This window comes from Nothobranchius furzeri, chromosome 12 (assembly GCF_043380555.1).
Source record: "Nothobranchius furzeri strain GRZ-AD chromosome 12, NfurGRZ-RIMD1, whole genome shotgun sequence".
Lineage (NCBI taxonomy): Eukaryota > Metazoa > Chordata > Actinopteri > Cyprinodontiformes > Nothobranchiidae > Nothobranchius > Nothobranchius furzeri.
Window position 1 is genome coordinate 53,229,141 of NC_091752.1, and position 10,085 is coordinate 53,239,225.

The 10,085-nt window shown below is 44.2% G+C and overlaps 1 long non-coding RNA gene across 1 annotated transcript; it reads right to left on the reverse strand.

The window, feature by feature from the left end:
- Window positions 1–8,349: 8,349 nt before the first annotated feature.
- LOC139062285 (uncharacterized) lies at window positions 8,350–9,716 on the reverse strand. Its single transcript, XR_011515861.1, has 2 exons — window positions 8,513–9,716; window positions 8,350–8,439 (listed from the first exon to the last, which is right to left on the reverse strand). It is a non-coding gene; the product is annotated as an uncharacterized lncRNA (long non-coding RNA).
- Between the last annotated feature and the right edge of the window lie 369 nt (window positions 9,717–10,085).

Below are 10,085 nucleotides of genomic sequence, written 5' to 3' on the forward strand. Positions count from 1 at the left end.
TCTTAGCTACTAACACGACAAATTTCAGCTCAAAACTGAATGGTTAAAAGCCCCTTTTGTGTTTGCTAAGCTCACCATATTCAAAAGTGTTGGATCAAAAATGATGTTTGTGCATAAAATATGCTGCACACCCAAAACAGTGCACATGATTGCTGTGGAGTTTTGTGCAAAACTATAAGCTTCAAGCACAGAGAGCCTGGTTCGTTAACTAGGCTATGTAATGCTGTTAGCTTTAGCATTGGAAACATATGCTTAAAAAATTTGATGCAAGCAAATCTTAGAAGTAGGAAAACAAGAAAGAGTGGCAGCGAGGGGAACATGAGATCGGCATGATCCAACCATGTGGAGAATCCAGTGTGCAGCAGCTCCATCTCCAAACCGAGTGCTTAGGCTCAGAGGAGAGGTTTGATGTGTGTCACAGTGCACTGCAGTCAAAGTTCGACCAAACCAAACTGAGCAGGATTCTTTCTGCACATTTTTAAACTCACAGTTGTTTTTGTAGAGTATGCGTTACACACAAGTTATTCACAGAGCTCTGCCTCGGTTCTGCCTCTTAAAGATTACCTTCTGAAGGTTTTATTAAAATCTATTCAGTGGTTTGGGAAAGATTTTGCACACAAAGAGAGCTGAGACCTTTGTTTGAATCGGGTTCAATGAGAAATGTTTTCATGTTCTTTCTAAAAATTAGAGCATGCAGAGTGCATGCAGGCTGAACATAAAAATTGTCTTCTACCCCTATTTCCTGCATTAGCCGCAGATAGACAATAGACAAGGAAACACAAAAAAAGAAAAACTAATCAGATCTACAACATGCTGTAAATTAACGTTCGTGGACTCACCCATCTTGGCTCATGACGGGGAAGACTGTTGTCGGATTAGCGTCCAGGAAACAGCAGAGAACGTCTTGGCTGGTTGATGCTGACTGTTAGCATTAGCAACTCCACCACACGGCAGAACTCCTTCAAGTTTATGTATTTTGTGGAGGTAAAACATCAACAATGGAGACTAAATAGAAGCAGTAAGAGAGTCGTGTTGCTGTCGTGAATCATGACTCTAAGGCCCAATCTCAATGATCGCACTGCGCTGCGCCCTGGGGACTTCAGCAAAGTACACTTGGAGAAAGTGCGCTGTAAGTTTTCAAGTGCGTAGTACACAAGTGTGCAAATAATTGCAGAATTGAGACAGGGAGCATTGCGTCATCGATCGCAACGCATGCTAGGATGCTGGTTGCTTTTTCCAAAAACCTTTATTAACAAACAGCCAAACAGTTATTTGAAATAAATTTACATTTATTGCTGCTTTTTCTAAAAAGTTTAGAGCATCAACTAATCGTCCTAAAATTAACTAATTTCATTAGAAAATACATATTATCAGAAAAGTAACTTGAGCATTTTCTCCTGCAGCAATGACTTGTGGGTAATACCCTTGCCAGAGGTTCGTATTGCTGCGGACTTGGGTGAAGTGCAGATTAAGGGCACAGTGGGGGCGTGGTCAACTTCCGCTCTTGAGAATCGGGACACCCTACGCACTTGCTGTCACGTTGAGGTGGGGGTGGCGGCGGACCATGTGTGGTGCAGCTCACCAGGAGGCAGGAATGCAGGCTCGGATAACATAAAAATGGATTTAATAACAGAGGGTACAGCAGGAATCAACAAGACACTACAATGATCCGACGAGGGACACATGAAGACGGGAGGTATAAATACACGGGGAACAATCGGGAACACATGGGCAGGTTAACAAGGGGCAGGTGAGACCAATAAACAACTGATCAGGGGCAGGAGAGAGTAGGAGTCAGAGGGAGGTAGGAGCAGATCGTGACAATACCCCCCCCCCCCCCCCCAAGGGGCAGATACCAGACGCCCACAAGACCCACATAACTCGGAAGACCAGGGGACCAGGGATCCAGAACATGGAGGCACAGGGGCCTCAGAACGAAGACACAGGAACACTGGAGACTTGTGACATAGACTCAGGAAACTCGGGGAAACACTGAAGACTCGGGATCTAGGGGGCACTCTGCAGACAAAGGGACTCTGGAGACTCTGGGAAAACTCTGGAACTCGGGAACGTGGGACTCTAGAACTTGGGAAGGTAGAACTCTGGAACTTGGAATTCTGGAACGTAGACTCGGGAATGTAGACTCGGGGAACTCGGAAACGTAGACTCGGGAACTCTGAAGAGGCTGCAGCAGCGGGACTCTGAAGAGGCTGCCGCATGGAGGACCTGCAGGCGTAGACCCTGCAGATGAAGACCCTGCAGGTGAAGACCTTGCAGGCGTAGATCCTGCAGGTGTAGGCCCCGCAGGCGTGGACCAGGAAGTTGATGTACTGAGGCAGCGACGCGAGGAAACCAGGATCAGAGCAGGTGCACATAACGATCCGCTGGGTCCACAGGCAGAGGCTCGGGTGAAGGGAAGCGGAAGAGGAGCGGGGAGACCAGCCCTACCACCCCGGAGAATGTTGGCGTGCGTAGGGGGTGTAACTCCACCAAAACTCCAGGACCTGCTGCTTCCGTGGAAAAAACAGGACGGGGCGGACAGCAGGAGAGGAGAATGGGTTCGACCACCCCGGAAACAGGTAGGATGCGCCGAAACCCCTCGAGTCGGATCTCCTTCCGCTGGACGGAGACAAAGCAAAAAAAACAAATAATCCTCCAGGCAGATGTTAAGCTCACCACAGGTCCAGGTTGGTCGGATCATTCTGTCACGTTGAGGTGTGGGTGGCGGCGGACCATGTGTGGTGCAGCTCACCAGGAGGCAGGAATGCAGGCTTGGATAACATAAAAATGGATTTAGTGACAGAGGGTACAGCAGGAATCAACAAGACACTACAATGATCCGACGAGGGACACATGAAGACGGGAGGTATAAATACACGGGGAACAATCAGGAACACATGGGCAGGTTAACAAGGGGCAGGTGAGACCAATAAACAACTGATCAGGGGCAGGAGAGAGTAGGAGTCAGAGGGAGGTAGGAGCAGATCGTGACACTTGCATCCCTGGCTGGGAATGCACGACTGAAGGGCGCAAGTGCGAGTATTGGGATTGGGCCTAAATCTCTAATTCTTCTCCTCTCTCCTCCAGCTAACCTCTGCTTCCTGAAACAGTAGCACCAGAGCTTTTCTCCAAAAAGATCAACTCAAAAGGAACTCATTCATATTCAAGGCCAAAGCAAATGTATTGAAAAACAGTGAACAACTGACAAGGTTTGAAACCCTGAGATTTTACCAACTGTTTGCATTCATAGTCTGTGTCAATACCAGGGGTGGCGTTAGGCCCGGCTACTTGGGCTCAAGCCCTGAATGTTTTATGAAAAGCCCCGGATCTAAATCATGGAAGTAACATGCAGTACTAAAGTCCAACAGAGAGGGAGCAGCTGGCAGTGGTTTGTGTACAGCCTGCCTGAGCCTCCACCACTGAAGAAGAAGCCCTTCAGCAGCCGGCTTCTTCTACTCTCTGCCTGAAACGCATGTGTGAAGATGGACATAAGGACGTATGTTAGACAAAAAGTACGACAGAACCCCAGCTTTGATTAGACTGGTGTTGACTCAGGTTTGTGAGTCTTATTTGAAAATATTTGTTGTGCTGCTGGTTTGCCTAAAGTTAGCTTATCAGGTAAAGTTGTTGGAGAAAGAAAGGGAATATTTACTATTATCTCACAATAAACACTAATAGGAACAATACTCTGCCCTGAATATGCTTAATATGTAGCTTCAGATTAAAAATTATGTGGTACAAGACAAATATATATGATGTTGACTAGTGCGTGTCATGTGTGTGTGCGCGCGTGCGTGTGTGTTAAGCCCCGGATCTTCTTCAGTCCTAAATCCGCCCCTGGTCAATACTAAATCTAACCATCTTAAGAATTCATTGAGATGCATCAGTATTTATGCAGAATTCACTGATCAACTGTGGTGGCCAATTTAAAGGGATACTTTGCAAATGTTTCATATTTTTAAATAATTTTCTTCAGCCAGTATGTGCTGAAATGACCCTTTTTAGGGTTGATGAAAGGCCACCCAGACCCTATCGCCCCCTTATGGCGAGCATATTTCAATTGCAACTTCAGACTGGCGGGCCACTCTGTTGGGACTTGGTGCTGCAGTCTGCTTCCAGCACATTTTAGATTATGAACACAGCTGATTTGTTTATTTTAGTAATAAACTGCTCCTGTGGACACTAAGGAAAGCTGGGAGATATTTCAGCTCTTAGATTAAGGCGTTATGAGAAGATAGGTTTTACTTTCAGTTCTACAAACTGACACTAGGGGGCACTAAAAGCAAGCTAAAACTGCGTAGTTCCCCTTTAATTGGGTTAACAACTATATGAGTTAATCATTATGAGAACTTCATTAAACTTCAACCAGTGATCATGAGTTAATTAGCCAACACACACATGCAAAAACATTACTGCTCACTGTCATCGATTGATTTGCTGTTATTTAAAACATATTATTTTGGAAGATAAATTGCGTTGAACACCTTTTCTTTCTGTCGTGTATTCCAGCCACCTTGCACCTGTGTTTGTTCATTACCCTTGCAGTACCTGTCCCACGTGACTAATGAGATCCCTTTTTTTAATTAGTCGCTTACTTACACTCCGGGTTCTGGAGAACTAAAGCGTCCCAGTCCTTCAGAGAGAACACTATAAATCTGCAGTGTTAATTTGAATGTGTTCTGTTTATAATTGGCTCTTGTTGTGCAAAGTTATCTACCATGAATATTTAAAAGTTTAGGAGTCTGACCTTATTCCAGGAGAAGCCTTACATAAGTGATCACGCTTAAAGTGGAAGAAAATGCCTAGGCCTGTCAGAGACTGAGAGCAAGATACAAGCTGCTATTTTTGGATTGCTGTAAGGTTTCTCTCCCCAGGGTTTGTGCCTCTATGCCATGAGAGAGAAGGAATATTAATCAATGCTTTTAGTGTTTGTTATGAGCCCCCCTTCCCTGTTTGAATGACAGAAAAGCTATAAACCTGTTTCCCTCAGTTGCATTAGCATACCAGCTGAAAACATTTCCCAGAAAAGAGAGCACGTGCTTGTTTGAACATAAATCAGAGACCAGGCTGCTGCACAGTTGGACTCAACAGGTAAAAAGCAAAATACACAACACTTCTTACAGCTGGGTTCTAAAAACGCAGCGATGACCACGGATTCACGTGTGTTTACGCTCAGCGAACGCCTTTAAGCTGACTACAGGGAAAATCCTCACGTGCCTCTCACATCTATTCGAGGCTTGGGTGTTTGTGTGAGAGTGCATTTTGTTAATGTGTTTGTCAGATCCCACGGCCTCGTGCTCGCCCCTGAGCGGCTTAGTGCAGCGAGCCTGCGAGCAGATCACATGACAGATGACCTCTGAACCCTGCTGGATCTGAGGCAAGTGAGGAAAAGGATACGAGCTGCAAACATAGGTTTTTAATGACAGAAAACTGTCAAGTTACAGATCTAAAGGGGCTGTTTGGATCAACCACCTGAATAAAAAGCTTCTTCAGATATGTGTCTTTTACCATGGCACCTGAGGCGCCGTATTTGCTTTTGACTGAATCTTAAGGAAATGAGAAGCAGAGGATGTTGAAAGATGACAGATCTTTAAAAGAAATCGGTCTGTCCTTGTTTTACATGTCAAGCGGTTTTTTCTCACTTCATAATGAGCACACAGCTTCGATGACATTTCCTGCAAATAAAAACACAAATTATTCCTTCATTTGGTTTAACTTTTCTACCTTCTGTTACAGACAGAAGCCAGTATACAGCGGCTCCCAAATATTTAATCATTTGAGGAATGCAGTGTTTACATTTCAGACCTGAGAATGAGTGACCAGAGCTGATATTAATATTAACAAATGATCATGTTTTGGTTCTGGTGATATTTACGAGATCAAACCGGTGGTTTATCAAGAAGTTCTGAGGAGCAAATTGACAAAAAGAAAAAAAAAAGAAAAAGAAGAAAATGTTCCCAGAGACAGGGAAGGGCCAGAGGCTGTTCACAAAATTCTGACCTATGAATCAATGTGGAAGGAATTTCTGTAAATGATAAGAAGAGGCGAAACCCTAAGAAAGATCTATGATACCTTCTTACATCATAAACTGTCACTCATCAGCTGAGGGATTTACTCGGATACACCTTTGTCAAACGTTGCAAAGCTACAATAACAGTCGCTCAAAACTTCACGTCAACTCGTCCACAGATGGTCTTGACTTTATGTGCTGCAATTGTTAATAAATGACTTAAACATTTAAACAGAACTTCTAAACTGGAGCCAAAAATAAAAATAAAATACATGAACACTCCCAAGTGGCTGGCTGCAGTATAAACTTTTGGCCCTGCCCACTCAATAAAATTAATGAGACATATTCCTTAATTTATAGTTATAGCCTTGTAATCCATCCTATCTGTAGATATGTAGTTTGGCTCATTGAAAACACTCAGTCATGTGGCAGAGTCCACAGCTGTGTTTCAAACTGTCTCCACACAAATTTGGGCAGCAAAAGGACCAATCAATGCAATGAACAACAAGATGTGTTCATCTCTACAGAAACTAGTTGATGGGGCTGTCCACCATACACCATCATAGAAAAAGAAGAAGCAAATGCATTCTTTTTTAAACAAAGGACTTAAGTAAATGAAAATGATAAATGACCCGCACTTGTGTAGCGCCTCTCAGAGTAAGGACTCCGAAGCGCTTTACACTACAGTGTATCATTCATCCATTCACACACACATTCACACACTGGTGGTGATGAGCTACGATGTAGCCACAGCTGCCCTGGGGCGCACCGACAGACACGGTCCCTCCGACCACCACCAGCAGGTAAGGTGGGTTAAGTGTCTTGCCCAAGGACACAACAGCAGAATTCTCTATCCGGAGCCGGGATCGAACCTGCAACCTTCCGATTACTGGACAACCCGCTCAATCTGCTGAGCTACTGCTACCCCTCCCTGCTACCCCAGCCGTTAAAGGCTGAAGTACCTTTAACGGCTCATGTCTCAAAGAAAAGCCCAAGTCTAAATTGTCCAAATTTGATCACAAAGTCACTTCAAATGGGCACTGTTCCTGAGCATACACCTTCTTTGTAGTTTTTCTCCGTTTCAGTTCTAGTGCAAAGCCCGCTCAACAAATGTAGGGCGCTGTGATTGGCAGGACAGTAAACTGATCAGGCCAATTGCAGACCTGCTGAGGCTCCAATGGAGCGTGGCTAGAGCAACCTGCACAACAAAATCTTTTGTCTACTTGTACAGTTTGTCTAGATTTCTGGGACATCTCTTCATACCTTGGTACTTTATATACTTTTTAAAAAATAATTATTTTTTTTATAAATGAAATTAGGATTTTTTTGCCCTTTAACCCTCTGGAGGCAGGCGTTGCAGATTTGCAACAGTTAAAACCTACCTACCTGGTTACTCCACACACGTATTTCATTAGCATTTTTTAACTCAGAAGTACCCCTGAAGGACTTAGTTGTTTGTCCTTTTAGCAAAACTTATTTTGAGCCTGAGAGGGTTAAAAACCCCTCTGAGCATGAATGGTGAAGTAAGTAGGCCTTTCAGTCCCCACTTTACAACTCTGGCTCCTGAATGCAACACACCAGCAACTGTAAACAGGATGTAATGGCTTCAGCTTTGAACAACACAAACATATGTATATGCTTTTTCCTTTACAGTCTTTTGTTTTGATCATCTAGAGTGAACCAATGCGCCATTCAAACATTAAATCTGGTTCGAAAAATCAATGTTCTGGTCATTAACAAAACGCCCAAATGTGACTCTGAATAGGGCAATGCACTTGTGTCAGTACCTATAGGGAGCCTAAGTCACGCCCATCGTCTCCCGGACGATGGGTCCACGGAAGAACAAAAAAATGAACGCAAGTAGATGGGGCTAAAATACTGTTTTCCTATCCCGTTTGTTGTGCCGTGGACTTCACATATGATGTCCGTGAAATTTAAAGACACATTTCGATGCCAAGAAAGCTCTTGTTTTCGAATGGGGGCAAAAGTTATTTTAGGTTTGTGAATATACCTCCAGGACTACAAATTGACATCATTGAACCAGACGTGGAGAAAAGCAGAGGAAAATGACTGTAAGTTCAGCGAACTTTGTATCCTTGGTCCAGGAAGAAAGAACCACCTTAAATCTCACCATTTGGTAAGTAGCAGCTACGCTAAAGCCTCATTTACACTTTTCCATCAACTCTGCGAGAGAGAGACCCACACACATTGACCTTTTGGTCTCGGACTTCTCTGTCAGCTAGGGAGCGTTCCCTGCCAGGACAACAGAGGGCGTAGCTGTCATGACCGTGGGGAGTTTCTTTACCCAAGACATGCAGAATCACACTAGGAGACGTAGGTAAGAAGAAATAAAACGTTTTATTTTGAAGGTAACAAAAGGTGCACCGCCAGACGTGCCGGTGATGCTGAATACAGCTCCGGGGCTGGGTCTGCTGAGACAAACACTGGTCAGGGTTTGGACAGAGTGGATCAAAACGAGGACTCAGTTACTGTGGTTCTTACTGTGGAGCTGAAATCCAAGAGCTTGGGAGGGTAGACAGGACTGGGGGTGAGCAGCATCTGTGGTAATCCAAGGGAGGTGAGCGGTGGGAGAGCGGGTCGGTCCAGGTGTGGACGGAGATCTGGCTTGAAGGTGAAATCCAGGTTATTGCAGAATTGGTCAGTGGTGAGAGTTCCTGGTGAGGACAAGGCAGAGTACAATCAAACAACAACGACTGATAGTGAGCACAAGACAAAGACTAAAGCTATAGTTATCTCTATAATGGCTAGAGCTACCCAAAGTGAGTAATCATCCGGCAAAGTGAAGTGATCTCTCAGCTCCTTATAAACACTGGACCGGTTGATTTGAGATAGCCTGCAGCTGGCCGCTTTCCGGAACCGCCCACCTGCAGAGACTGAAGCATAATGAATAGAATGGTGCTGACTCACCCCAGATCCTGACAGTAGCGCTGTTCAGATGTATCCTGCCACCAGTCACGCATCTGGTCCATGATAGTATATCTACTATTCTGTTTACATTGTTTTAATGGATTTCAGAGACTTTTGAACACGAACAAATTTGTCCCCCATCCACTTCTTCATGTGACTGGCATCTCTAAACTCACGTTACTCGTCTTTTTCATCCACGAATGAAACGATTGCTGCATATCTTTGTGCTTCTTCAATCAAGGGTGAATAAACAATTTTATTTTCAGACTTTTACCGTGAGGCATTCTTCAATCTGTTACGTGTCTGCCGCTAGATATCTTTTTGCTTTTTGAGGGTCAAAGGCAGTGCTGTTGATGAATTTACAGGAAGCAGCATCCTGACCAATCACAAACTTCCGGTTTTTGTCACTTTCGATGGAGAGTTAAAAACTGGAGCATGTCTCTGTCACCCTCTGCAAGCCTGATGGAGAGCTCTGGTGCTGACGCATAATGGCGTTTGGTGTCTCCGCACTGACACAGATGGAGAAGTAAAAATTAGGCTTAAGGGAGGGGAGAGTTGGTGGTCGATGTCATATTTGCGATGTGCCGACACCTGATTTGTAGTCAAAGGAATAGTTAACTTTTATTAGCTGATAAATCTTAAAGTACGTGACAGGCATGGTCAAAACATGCATCACTGCTTTTCATTTAAATCGAGGTACAACATTTGTGTGATTCAGGGCATAAGGCTAAGCAGATCATTGCTCTTTTAGCCCCGTTGACTTGCATTGATTTTCTCGTTTTTACGGGCACCCATGAGCCGGCCAGAAAGAGAGGCGACTTAGGCTCCTTATTAGGGTACAAGGGTTTGTCATTGGGAGGCGTTTGGCTTTTTTTTTACCAACTGAAACTCAGATAGTCTTCTGGTATACTAAACATTCAGAATAACTGGTAGATCTACATGAATTATCTTTTTACCACTTGGGAAAATTGTTTTCTGTTTACCTCAAAAAAAAGTAAGCACCTTTATCGTGGGGTCCAATATCAACGCTCTACTTTGCAACTGTGTCCTCGGATGCAAAATATATCACTTTTACCCATGTTTCTGACAGTGTGAAAAACATGTTTGAGCAGCACACACAGATTCAACACATGTTCTTCAAGGCCAG